Source organism: Silene latifolia, chromosome 11 (assembly GCF_048544455.1).
Source record: "Silene latifolia isolate original U9 population chromosome 11, ASM4854445v1, whole genome shotgun sequence".
Classification (NCBI taxonomy): domain Eukaryota; kingdom Viridiplantae; phylum Streptophyta; class Magnoliopsida; order Caryophyllales; family Caryophyllaceae; genus Silene; species Silene latifolia.
The window spans coordinates 58,954,397-58,969,254 of record NC_133536.1 but is presented as its reverse complement, the minus strand read 5'-3'; positions in this window follow the sequence as shown (position 1 = coordinate 58,969,254).

Genomic DNA, 14,858 nt, shown 5'->3' with positions numbered 1-14,858 from the left:
GCAATATTTTATGTAAATTGTGACATTTTAACTTATATTTTAACATAAGTAATTAAAATAGGAATTGGAAATATAAATAGAAATTGGGTTGAGGAGAGAGTAATTAAATAAAATAAAAAACATGGGGGACTAACATGTAGAAACTCATCCACCAATGAAAAGTTTTTAAAAAACTCGCCTTTTTTACTATGTAGATTTACCGATTCGAGTAAAGCCTTATATTTGTACAAATCAATAATAACATATGAACATTATCACCCAAAATTTTGTACTGTAGTAAACAAATAGTTTTGTGGCCGATAGAAATTCACTGGTTTCTTTTTGCTTTGCCTCTATAAGCTACTCCCTCCATATCACACCAATGGTAACATTGATTTTTTCACACTTGCCGAGACACGTTTTGTAACGTGAATATTTTTAATTATACATTATTAAAAATTATAAAAATTTAATATTGTTATAGCATTCATGACGATAAATCAAACAAAATTTTACATGACTATATTTTGACTTATAGATTAATAATAATATTGAAGATTCTCTACGACCATAAATAGTGTCGAGATTCTCAATGTTATCATTGGTGTGATATAGATGGAGTACTTCCTCCATTCAACTCCACTCTACCATAATTTTTTTTTCATCCATTCAACTCCACTATACCACTTTCCATAAAAAGCAAGTAAAATGACCGTTTTATTCTCATGGCAAAAAATTATTTACACAAAATGCCACTAGTTGGCCCACATAATTACCCACTTTATGGACAAATTAATCATCCATCCCATTTTCCTTTACTTTTATTACTACTTTATTATTTTCTTAACATTTGTGCAAATTGTACTATGGTGGAGTGGAGTTGAATGGAGAAAGTATTACATATTTACATTGGTGTAGGATAATCGTTAAGTCAAAGGGCCAAAATAGGTATCATATAAGTATTGCGTCTTAGACCAAACTTGGATTGACAAGTTTTCAAATCAACCCAAGTTCGATACGTGTACAAAAATATTTATTTAGATAACATTTTTTTTCCTTTAATGATTATTACTCGTCAATTTGTCATGCAAATTCAGACAGACTTAAATCTATATACGGAGTAATAATTTTTCTTCAATGTCCTTTAGACATATTACACTTTTTTAAGAACGTATTTTATTGATATCATCTTAAAAAGGAAAATGAAAGGGCGTCATCCGGTGACACCCAATTTGAGTGCCACCCTCTCACATGGGGTGAGTGGGGACCCCTTCAATTAAAAAGGGTTGTGAGAGGGTGGCACCCAATTTGGGCGTCACCGGGTGGCGCCCTATCACTATCCTCTTAAAAAATACTGTATATGTTTAGCAACACAAAATGAAGAATGATGACTAAAAAATCACACACAACTTTTCTGACGAAAATAAAGTTGATTCGAATAGTTTTAAAATTTAAATAATATTTTGGTTCTCATTCTTAACTGCAAGCTCGTTTCAATCCTTTCATCCGTTTCGAACTTTACAAATCGGAATATAACCACAACGTGCCTAACTTCATTTCCGATCTCCGGGCGGGGCACTTTCATGGGTGAGTGCTGCCTCGTGCGAGTGACGTGGTCCGCACATTTCTACCTTCACAGAACTATGGAGTATCTAAAATAAAATTAAAAATGGAACCCATTTACACTCCCATGTTACTTGTCGTTATTGTAATTGAAATTAACTTGGCAATATGTTGGGGAAAGACACAAAAAAGGCAAATTTCTGGCCAATTTAGATTTACTATTTTTTTTTCCCTCTCAGTTTTAATTTATTGGATTTTTTTAATGATGTAATACTACGAGCGATTGATGAGACGATTGAATAATGATAATTCTAAATAGGGATTTGTGATAAGAGAAAATGGTCTAGAAGATAAGAAAGGGATAAAAAAAACACAAATTTTCGTTGAAGACAGACACTATCCGTCATAAGCTGGAAGACGGATAGTGTCTCTCTCACAAAATGCAGGTGGATAGTGCAAGTGGGGGAAATGGATACTCCCACTTGCCCTCCCACTTGCATTTTGTGAGTGGACCACCATCCATCTTCAGCTTGTGACGGATAATGACCGTATTCAATGAGACAGACCGTAAAAAAAAAAGATCCTAACTTGTCCCTGTCATACAAAACGATACTCCATAGAACACATAAAGTATGAAATCCAATTGAAGCCGGCGAATATGAAACTTTGAGATTGACTAATAACACTTCAGCTACCTCAACTTTACTCCATGTCTTTTTCTGTTGTGATCTTCAATTATTACTTCCTCTTGGCTATCCTTAATTTAATGCCGACATGTTTTGACTCGCACCCTTTATTTACGTCTGACTACGATCAAGTATAATACAGAATACGGAGTATATATATCATATTAATACGATGCTTTTAGAACGACAATGATTCATAATAATTTCTCCCTCTGTCTCAATTAATAGGTTATAATTAGTTTATAGTATATGATTATTAAAGTAAGAAGAGAGGAATAAGTTCAATTTGTTAAAAAAAAATCAAAAAGAACTTGAAATAAGGAGGAAATGAATGGTCTCTACTCGAGTTAAGCCTAAAATTAGGACTTATACTATACGTTTTTTTTACAGTCAAGGACCTGAACGTTTGGAATTTCCAGTTAAGGACTTCGGACTAACGCCGTTAATTTATTTGGGGAAAATAAAATATGAGGCCCACACAATATTTTTAGGCGGCAAAGATACCTACATACCTCAGTCTGTTTGTATTCTTTGGAAACCTAAATTCTAAAAGCCATATGGCCATACCTAATATCAATTCATATCAATTTATTCCCAAATTATCATCTTCCTGATGAAACCTGCGTAAAGAGGGGCTTAGTTATTAATCAAATTCAATTCAAAATTCATCCTTGATTTGGTTTTATACCTGCGTAATTGTCTTTGATTCAATTAGTTGTAATATGATTCATTTAGATCGATCTTTTTTCTTTTGTTTTTCCGTATGTTTGCAACAATTTGATTGAAGTAGTAAGAGTTTGAGTTTACTATTTGTGTCGAAAATCAGAGGTGAAACATGGAACAAGCTTTAATTTCTCTTGGAGAACCCCCACATATTTCACTTGTACTAGATTGTTAGATCAAAGTTGTTCAGGCTAGCAACGGTATTTTTCGCTCATATATATGTTGACTCGTTTGTTTTGTCACGGCTCCTCAAATTGGTGTAGGACTTTGATTGATTTTGTTGTTAGTATTATACATGTTTTTATATTTACGTTTCTTTGTCGACCTTAAGCTGTATAATTGTATTATTGCTTACAGATAATGAATGAAGAGTTTGTTGTTAATGGTAAAATTTTCAATATGGATATTGAGAGTGATTCTGCTTTTGGTTTGAGTGAGTTGGAAAAGAATATATCTTTTACAGAGCTGTTAAGTAAGGCACAGCTAAATGAGATGGATATGATGAATATGGTACCGATGTGGACGATGATGAGATTGTTGATGCTAGGGCTAAGCATAGGGAGGCCGCGACATTAGAGAAAGACTTACGAGAAGAATTTGATAGGTTAGGGGAACAACTTCAGGGAGACAATTCAAGATGTGATATAGAAAACAATTATGATGATGACTCAGACCTTGGTAGTCCAGTTGTATCATCAGACGATGATGAATTTGGTTACTTAACCGCACCGATGTCTAAGTTACAGGATCATAAAACTCAGAGATCAAATCTTGATGGCTCTCACGGTAACGATAAAACATTTTTTGTAGGGAAAATATTTGAAAATGCGGTGGCGTTTAGAAATAAAATCATTGATTATTGTGCAAAAAATGGTGTAGATGTTAAGTACACCAAAAATACTAAAGATAGAGTGGGAGCTAAGTGTAAAGAAGATAACTGTGAGTGGAAAATACGGGCTTCTGTTGGAAAGAATAAAATGCAATTTGAAGTCAAGACATATGATGGAGTTCATTCTTGTGGAAGAAAGAATAAGGTGACTAAGATTACCTATAAATGGATCGCTAGACATTATTTAAAGAAGTTCAAATTAAATCCTTATACCAAGCTTCAAGACATAATACCGTGTGTATGGAATGAATATGGGCTAAAAGTATCACTGCACATGGCTTTCCGGGCTAAAAAATGTGTCGTGAGTCTGATCGTCGGGGAGTATAAATAGCAATATGCTTTACTAAACAATTATGCTGCTGAGATAATGAGGTCTAATGCTAATAATACTGTTATGTTTCAGCTTGATGATAATATATTCCGTAGAATGTACATGTGTTTTGCAGCGCTTAGGGAAAGTTTTATGACTGGTTGTAGACCCTTTATTTCTATAGATGGTTGTTGGCTAAAAGGTCCATTTGGCAGACAATTGTTAGTAGCAGTGGGAAGAGACGGAAATAATCAAATGTTCCCTATTGCTTGGGCTATTATTGATGTGGAGAATACAGAGTCGTGAAATTGGTTTCTAACGTTGCTAGCTGAAGATTTAAGGACACGTGATGGGGCCGGGTACACTATAATGTCCGATCAACAAAAAGGCCTCTTGAAAGCAGTTGGTGATGTATGGCCACAAGCGGAACAAAGGGTATGTGCTCGACATGTGTATATGAACTTTAGAGAGAAATTTGGTGGAGGCCTAGAGTATAGGTTGCACTTTTGGAAAATTACAAAGAGTACAACTCGAAATGAATTTAAGGAAAACATTGACCATATGTCTAAAATTTATCGAGAGGCGGCTGCTGATCTGATGTCAAGAAACTACGAAAAATGGTGCAGAGCGTTTTAATTTACACTCCACAATCTCAATGTGATGCCGTAGACAACAATATGAGTGAGGTTTTTAATGCATATATTTTAGATTCAAGGCACAAACCTGTAATAACAATGCTTGAAGATATTCGTGAGTCTATCATGGAAAGACTACACAAAAAGAGAAATTTATTTGGCTCAAAAATTTTTAGCATATGTCCAAGGATCCAAGAGCAGTTGGAAAAAGCGAAAGTTGCTGCACGGGGTTGAAATTGTTTTTATGGTGGTAATTTTACCTTTGGTGTAAGGGAGGGAGCGACACAAGTGAAATATGTAGTTGATTTGTTGAACCGGACTTGTTCTTGTAATGCGTGGCAATTTAATGGCATCCCTTGTCACCATGTTGTGACTACAATACGGCATAACAAAGAGAAACCTGAATCATATGTCGCCGAGTGTTACAAGAAGACTACTTATTTGAAGTCCTACGACTATCTGATGGAGCCATTGAATGGTGCGAAAGAATGGCCAAATTCATCATTATCACCAATAAAAGCTCCAGTGCTAAAAAAAGTAAGAGCTTGTAGGCCTAAAAAAGCAAGGCGACCTGGACCTGGAGTAAGTTCGAGAAACATGAAAAAGAGTAGAGTAGGTACTACTTGTTATTGTTCTATTTGTGGTCAATCCGGCCACAATATGAGAGGTTGTAAGCTGTCCGAGGCAAACCAAACAAGATTAAAAAGACAAGTTTCGGGTAAGAGAAAGGTTAACTCCAAGAGTCATCGACTCTCGGCTGACAGTCAATCTGCAAATATACCCATGCATAATAGAGGGATTGGGATGTACACTTACCCAAACGGATTTCAGAAATACGGAAATATGAGTACAAACACTTGTTTATATATTTATATTTATATTGTTTTTTCTTTCAGACAGATTATCTACTTACAATTCTTATTTTTTTAGATGAGTACAAGAGTTGGAAGCTATGCTGAGATGGAGTTGTCAGTACAACAACAATCACCCATCAGTAGTAGACAACCTCAACAACAATTGACAAATAGTGGATCTTCAATGGTGGAAATACCGACACAGGTAATACATTTTCTTGTATTACCTTTTCTAGTATTCATTTGAAAAATGTAAATGCTTTGCTATTTATTTGGTGAGTTATAATGATATCGCAGGTTCGTCAAGTAGCATATTACTCGGATTTTGAAGGCGAACAAACATTCCGTAGTATTAATATGATGCATGAGTCGACCCCATACAATCAGTCTCAAGTTATTAGGAGTGCAACTAACGGAATGCCCACTTTTACCGACTCAAGTGGAAGAAAGTGTGTTACGAGTCATATTTTACAGGTAATAAACTTATGTCAGCTTCTTCACCCACACCGATATATAATATACGGAGTACTATACGTACAACTATAAGAACGTGATGCAAAATTTTTTGTTTGTTTTTTTCAGGGTTAGACTAATAATCGCTTGTAGAGGCATATTGGAAGAAGGAAGGAGAAATTTGCCACCATCACGGTTGATTTATTCGTTGAAGATGATGGGTGTAGTATTATGTTTTGGTCAATGTGAAATATTTTGGGTGTAGCTTGGATGTGCCTAACAACGGTTCTGATTTATTTTTTTGATAAATGTTAACAAATTCCGACTTTCGTAAGATGATTTATAATTTAATATTGTAGCTTAGACATGTATGTTACTTTTGGAGAAGAAAAATGGGTTAATGGTTTGAATATGGAGGCAATATCAGTACATCATTCTTATATTGTTACATAATTTGCCGCCAATTTAGTTTGCTATAACTGCTTCTTCCAACAAGTTAACAATGTTGTTAACGGTGTTAGTAAAGAAGTCTTTAATTGGAAACTCCAAATGTTCAGGTCCTTGACTGTAAAAAAAACGCATAGTATAAGTCCTAATCTTAGGCTTAACTCGTCTCTACTCATATGGATTCTTTTATCTCTATCTATCTATCTATCTATCTATCTATCTATCTATCTATATCTATATCTATATCTATATCTATATCTATATAAAAGTATAATAGAGGAACCACTAGACACGTGGCAGCCTGACATTCACTCTCAGTAATGATTTTCCCGCCTACTATCCCAGGGAATATTTGGATATTCTTTAATAATAAATCAATATATTCACTAAAAGACGCCAACTGTGAATGATTTTTCATTTCCTTTTCTGCCAACTATGAAATCTTTCTATAATTTTTATACTCAATATGCAAAAAAAAAAATGGAAACTAATCTCCGATCAATCAATAAATTAAATGTAAAATCATCTTCCAATCCTGCGTAAATAATATCTTTAGACTCAATCAAACAATGCAAAAAAAAAAAAAAAAAAAACGGAGATGGGGTGCAAATGAAGAATGAAAAACACTACTAAAGCAAAAATTACTTGCATAGGGAGGAATATAAATTAATCTTTTATGGAGACTAATCCAATTTGTTGATGATCTTTAAATATAGAAGACAAAATATATAATATACTCCGTACAAAATTAAAAGAATGATGTATCATACAGTATATTTTATGAGCATGCTCACATTTTCAGAATATTTGTTTCCTTAATTCAGAATGAAAAATATATTATATGATACGGCGAAGATTACATTTTCAGAATATCAAGCACACCAATTATGATATATTACAGATCATTTATAAATATGACTACACATTACAATCGATTATTAAAAAAAAAGGATAAATGTGAATTGTAGGTTTTAATATGCTTTTGCCACTCTACTTCATGTTAATCTTTTAATAAATTCTCTACTTTATAGTATAATTTCACGCAGTTTACGGTATAAATGTTCTTTTGGTGCTCAAGTTTGAGTTTATTGACTATTGTACACGCCAATTACGTACCCTACTTTTTCTTAAGTACATATTTCCGACAACTTTTATGAATTCTATTTAAATATTTTGTATTGAATCGGATCGGCAAAAAATATGAAAATTTTACATAAGAGATCTTCAATGTAAAGAAATGGAGATTAATTTTTGGGAATGTGTCTAGCTTAATAACCTCTTAACTTAAGACGTTTTACATTTTATTAAAAAAAAAAATATAGATGTATGATTAAGTTGATATAGTCATTTTCATATAAGGGTAAATTAAGACGGTCTTAAATACCAGGATAGTGTTAATGATTAATATTGTTCGTAAAGTTTTTGATTTTATAATACCAACTTTCATTTTATTAAAAAAAATTATATAGATGTATGATTAAGTTGGTATAGTCATTTTCATATAAGGGTAAAAGATTGATGATTATGCACACTTGACCTTTTTTTATTGGTCTTTTTAATCCTTCATTTATTTCCTTGGAACATCGGATTTAATAATACATCCTTAAAATATTTGTTCGCATCCTACATTTATAATCTTGGGTTTAATTTGATTTTTGAAGCGCGTGTATATACCTACCAGTTTAATGAGGCGATCCTAAATTCGTAGGCTAAAACTGCTTATAAGAGAGCATTCCAGTGATCCATCAATTTGTGTTACCCCTCCGTCTCAATTATATGTTTACATTTGATTAAAAACCACTCAAAGACATAAAAAAAGTAAATAAATAATTGATAAGGAGTATATATAAGTTTTCGTAGTTGCTCTTTCATGTACGTGTTTTACTCTATCATGAAACTTTTTCCATTGCTTTTCCATAGTATGTCATTTGCCTAGAGAACTAAAAAAAAGTTCTCTCTTCTTCTCTACCTCTAACAAATTTAAAAAATACTACCAAATTCATCTATGATGCACTTAATTCATATATTGAACAAATTATTGTTCTAATTCCATTACCAATGCATCACTTTTTTGCTTCAAAATTACCTAAATTCAAATTGATTGGACTTAGTTTTACAACTAGGGTTTTATGGAATAAGTTGTGGCTGGGGTCGGGGGTGACTGGTCGTCGGGAGGACGGAGGGCAGGGCGGCGGTCGCATAAGTGTGGGGCCGTGGGATGTGGTTGTCATGGGACTGGTGTAAGCGAGGTTAGTGGTCGTGGATAAATGTTAGGCCGTAGGGGATGGTGGTGGTCGATATGAGGCTTGAAGCAAAAAGTTCAAGGCAAATGGTCGATGATGGTTGTGACACCCCGCGATAAAGCGGAAATTATAACTAATAAATTAAAGCGGAAATTTATGATATTTTAAAAACTTTTTATTACTAGTTAAAGATTAACACGCGGGTGCCAAAAATGAAATGAAACAAAAACAACAATAGGCAAACTTAGGTTATTACAACTCAAGTCTAGAAAGCGGGGAAAAGATATCCCACGAATAAACAGATAAGGGGTTTCTAAACTAGCAAACTAAGGTTCAAGGGTTTAGTTATCGCTAGCCCACGCGTCTTCCCCACGTAAGCATCTTCACCACCTGTCATTCATGTAAACATGAACGCCACAGTCAGTAGGGAGTAACTCAAGGTTCTCCCAGTCACAATATGTCGAAACACAGATAAACAGGAACATATTAGAACATCATAAATACAACCATTTGATGCAAGCACTGAGACTAACATTCAAAACATGCGTAGTAAATCATAGATAAGGCATATGATACATCCATGTGAAACAATCCAACAAAAACGTCATAAATGATAATACAACTATAAACACGATAGAATATCATATGTCACGGATAAACAAGATTGCATAATAATACATGTGAATGGAAACCTTAGCCACGAACTTTGAAAACCAAATAACATACAATACACGAAATAGGACTACTAACATCACATAATAAGCAAAGCATCCGGCTCAGAGGCTACCTTTAACGCATGTCCGAGACACAAGTTCTTAAGTACCTTGGCTCAGCGGTTACCTTTAAAACATGTCCAAGACACGACCTCTAAAGTATCTGGCTCAGCGGTTACCTTTAAAACATGTCCAAATACTACAAACAAGTGCCCGACTCAGAGGTTACCATTAAAACATGTCCGAGGCACAACACATAAAGTATCTGGCTCAGCGGTTACCTTTAAAACATGTCCAAATACTACAAACAAGTGTCCGACTCAGAGGTTACCTTTAAAACATGTCCGAGACACAACACATAAAGTATCTGGCTCAGCGGTTACCTTTAAAACATGTCCAAATACTACAAACAAGTACCCGACTCAGAGGTTACCTTTAAAACATGTCCGAGTGTAGATACCTCATTTCTGCACCTCTCGCAAACCACCCAGTGATGATTGGGCCGCATGTTTGGTACGCGGAACGATTTGTGACAATTCGTAAGATTATCGTCAAGTGATTGCTTAAATATTAATGTTTACCTCTTAGTTGTCATCTACGCGCCGATACGGTCGTTTTGACAGTAATTAGAGTACATTTGGAGTCCGGGCCTAAAACCGTCTTCATTTTCTGATAACCGTTAAATCCCGAGTCAGAATGTTCTGGAATGTTCCGGATATTTCTATTCCATATTTCATAATTTTTATCTTTTGGTAAACAATTTCCCAAAATATTCACATAAGATATTAAGGAAAACCAAATTATTCCGTCCTACCATAACTTAAACACGAAAATCTTTCTTCCGCAGGAGGAAACCACTTGGGAACAGACGCAGCAGGTGCTGCGCCTCTTCCAAGAGACGCAGTGGCTGCTGGGCCTCTTCCCAGGTCCTTTTCTGCGTATTTTTCGTATCTTTTTCATATCTTTCCGAGATTCACTTCCAAAGAGTCTCCGAAACCCTAATTCCTTCACGTGATTAGTATAAATAGGAGCCTTCGCTCCTCATATTTCTCACGCGAGTGTCCGCCCTTCTCTTCTCCCTTTGCATTCTAGACCTTTGTTCTTACTTTCTGGCGTCTACGTGCTTGAACATTCGACCACGTAAGCTCGGATCCTTCTGAGTACCAGCCTCGTTTGCATGACCGACCAATTTGACCAACTCCATAATCAATCAACTTAATTAATCTAATCGTTTTCCTCTTACGAGGGCACTTTCTTTACATTCGCGTCGAGCATCACTAATCGATATCTTAGTCCTTCTCGTTTCGTCAACATGTAAGTCTGAGGGTGTATAATCTCTCTTTTATTTATTGTATTTTAATTATTGTATCACAATTGTAAGGTTTATGCCGAAAATACCTCTTAAAACCGATTTCTAAAACCGTGCTTTAAAACCTCTTTTTACGGATTTCCAGTAGATAACCGTCGAGAAAGGACGCAGCAACTGTTGCGCCTCTTCGAAGGAGTGCAGTTCCTGCTGCGCCTCTTCGTGAGGCTGCCGCAGTTCCTGCTTCCTTTCTTCTTCGTTCGTCCTCTGTAATTCGTCATGTTTATTTGTTTTCGTTTGTTTGTTAATTCTTCGACACAATAGTCTAATAATTTCACATGTATATCATTAATCATCATCATTAACATGTTTTATTCGCCATTAGAATCCGACTTAAATCCCTTATAATCCAATATTTGCAGGTTTTCGTCATTAAATTCAATCCAGGTTGTGGAAATCCGATTTGTTTATATTGAGTTTCTGTAATTCACTTCTTTGATATATTTTCATCACATGTTCGTCATTAATTTGTCATTAATTCATCATGTTTAGCCTAATTAGCTTGTTTAATTCGTTAATTAATCGTTCATTAATCCGTCTTAAATCCGTCTCATCCATGTTTTATTGTTTTATGATCCATCAATCACATGTAAATAACCTATTAACCACTTCCATCCGAGTAAATAATTTAATCAATTATTAAATTTACCAATTGATATTAACAAAGACGCAATTAAAACTTCACGCGGAATTCAGTCGAGAACAGACGTAGCAATCTGCGCCTATTCCAAAGGACGCGAGCTCTGCTGCTTTATTCGAGTTGAATTTCGTCCCTGAACTCCGTTTTTGCCTTGCCTCAGTTTAATTAGCTTACGTATAATTAACTATTAATCGTATTATCGCCTTCTGTTTTATTCGTTAATTATTTATTCCTTTATTCGTTTTTTCTCAAATTATCCGTTTTAAAGGTATTTTCGACATAAATCGCCTATTCCATTGTAATTATTGTAATTTTCATTATTGTAATTTTCTTTTATTGTATTTATCATATTTCTTGTGTCATTTGTATGTTTTCACATGTAATTGAACATTAATTCCTACTTCGACCCAATTGTATGTTAAATTACGTGTCAACCGACTTAGTATTAATTTCTCACATGTTAGGATTAAAACTTGGATGTTGCATTGCATGCATATAATCGACGATATATCAAGTACGAATAACTTCCCTAATCATTAGTAGAGGCCGCTATCGAGGCGGGCGGGATTAGGTGTTCGATCAAAAGAGCTTCCTAATACGTACCCTCACCCCTTACTCCAGATATCCGTGAGCACCCGTGTTCATTGGCATCCACGAGAGTCATTCTAGACATAGAATGCTAAGGGTAACGATTGCTTAGTGTTCATGTCACTACTTTGTGTCTTGACATGACACGAGGTATTCGAACGGTTCCAATTCAATTTCCCATAAAAATTGGTGGCGACTCCATACAAAAATGCAAACGCTTGTTTCTCTTCTCTCCCAAGCGCCCCCGTGGACCCCCGCTGTCCACAGTTTGGCGACTCCGCTGGGGATAATACACTTACGTGTAGCAAGGGTGAAACTTGAACAAGGTTAGGGAATAGTTTGTACAAGATAATTGTCGGTTTTCATAACTCGGTCTACCTAGACCGTTTTATTCGGCCTTCCTAGGCCCAACCCAACCCATTTAACCAATCGTCCCGTCTAAACGGTCCTAATTCTTATTTGGGCCTAAGGATGGATAGCGATTGACGTTATCCATACCATGATGCTTACTCTTGTTTGTATCAAGAGCCTTCACTACTTGAGGAAATTGACTAGGAATCGGCCTTACTCTTGTTTGGTACGAGCCTCTCCACAGACTTCGGGTTTGATGGTTCGGTATGGCAACCCACCCTTTAAACCAAAACCCTTTTAAATGCACTCAGCATCCTGTTATAATGCTTGTATAAATGTTTGTACCTTACGTGATCACCATTTCTAAACAAAACCATGACGATTTTTCAAAAATCAAAACCCTTTTCTTAATCAAAATTTCGAAATAGGCCTTCAATTAGCGCAAAATCCAGTCAAAACTCTGTCCGTTTGTCGTGTCAAAATTCGGGCCACAAGCCCATTTCAAAACCTCACTTTGAGTCCACTCCTACAACTACACTATAGTTGACTAGGACACACATTTTCAAAAACCTTGTCTTTCTTCAAAGCTCACTCAACACAAGTGGCACACACCCACTTCACGAGTCAAAACATTTCTTCTTTTAGCAAGTGTGTTAGAATGGTCGATCGTGTTTTGATTCGTCGCCGATCTCTTATCCAGTTTTCAAGATGCCTGGATCCAGCGAAACAAGCCTCCACCAACTTCAAGATGGTAATGATCGAATCCTAGCCGCGCTAGCCCAAATGCAAGTTACCCAAGACCAAGTCTATGACCGCCTTGAGCTCAACGAGGGCCGTATCTATGCCGTAGAAGGGAGATTGCCTCCTCATGAAAGTGAAGTATTAGGTGACTCCGATAATGAATCCAAAGATGAAAATCCTCTCATGGGGATGACTGTAGCTGAGAAAAAACTCCAATACTTAAATGAGCAATTGATGTACCTTAAGGGGGATGACATTTATAGGGAGAACAATCGCAAGTATGAGGCCGTCAATTCCAAATTGCCAACCAACTTCAATATGACGGATATCCCTAAATTCAAGGGGCACGAGAACCCTTTAAACCACATTTGTGCCTTCAAGGATTACATGTCTATCAAAGGCATCAAACCCGAGATGTTCTTAAGGATCTTTCCTTCATCTCTTGACACCATCCCGAAGCAATGGTTCTACTCCTTAGATCATAAGAAGGTCGCTACTTGGGAAGATGCAGCAATCGAGTTTTCTAAACAATATGCGGATAATGCCGAAATTCAAGTTAACATGCGCACTCTAGAGGTTCTTACCCAAAATGACAAAGAAGGATTCACCGACTTCCTAAGTAGGTGGAGGAAGACTAGTACCCAACTAGTTGAACGCCCGGATGAGGCTACCCTTGTGGAGAAGTTTGTGAACAATCTCAAACCCATCTATGCCAATCATTTGAGGTACCAAAACATCAAAACTTTTAAGGACTTGACCGTACTAGGGACAAGGATTGAAGATGACATCCGTAAAAGACTTTTGTCCAAAACGGTAGTTCGAGGATATCAAGGTTCAACAAGTCGTTCATACGACTCTACTAGCAAGACCGATGAAGTTAACTTCTCGAGCCATCCAAGAAAAGTACCCCACCAAGGAAATTCACAAATCTTGGGGACACTTACTCCAACGCTCTAAAAAGGTTAATGAAGCAAGGCAAACTCCAACCCATTGGACCTACTCTCGAACCCGAAAGGAAATCCAAATTCTGGGACGAGAAATCGTACTGTGAATACCATAGGGGCAAGGGGCACGACACAGAAAAATGCTACAAGTTGAAAAACGTGCTTCAAGACATGATTGAAGATGGTCGATTGCCAATACCACCGGGAGGTAAACCCTACAACACTCAGAATCCTCTTGGAGTTCTAGTGATTACAAGTGACGAATCTACCTTAGATTGTTCACACCTCATTTCTCCAATCGAAGATGAGATCCACGCGATCGAGATTAAAGCCGCGCAGGATGAGATCATTACCATGATACTTCAAGACGATCGCTTCAACCCCACCGCGTTAATCACAGAAACCAACGCAAGACAGCAGAAAGGATGGAGAAAATCAATCAAGTGGACCAACAATCAAGGAAGACTCTTCAAGCTCACCACTGGAGAAGGAGAGATGTTCAAAGGAGAACCAGAAGATGATGAGTTCGAGTCGGAGTCGGAGTCAGAGTCGGAGTCTAGAGAAGTCATTAGAGAGTCTCCTCATGTCGTCATCCCCACTCCCTTTGTTTCTTCTAGCTTAGCCTCGAGTAGTCACAGTAGTTCGGGAAATTGCCCCAACCACTGTCCCTTTGCCGCCACTGACCATGGATCAGTTGGCTTCTTTGTTTCAACTTTACTCAATTTTTAATATG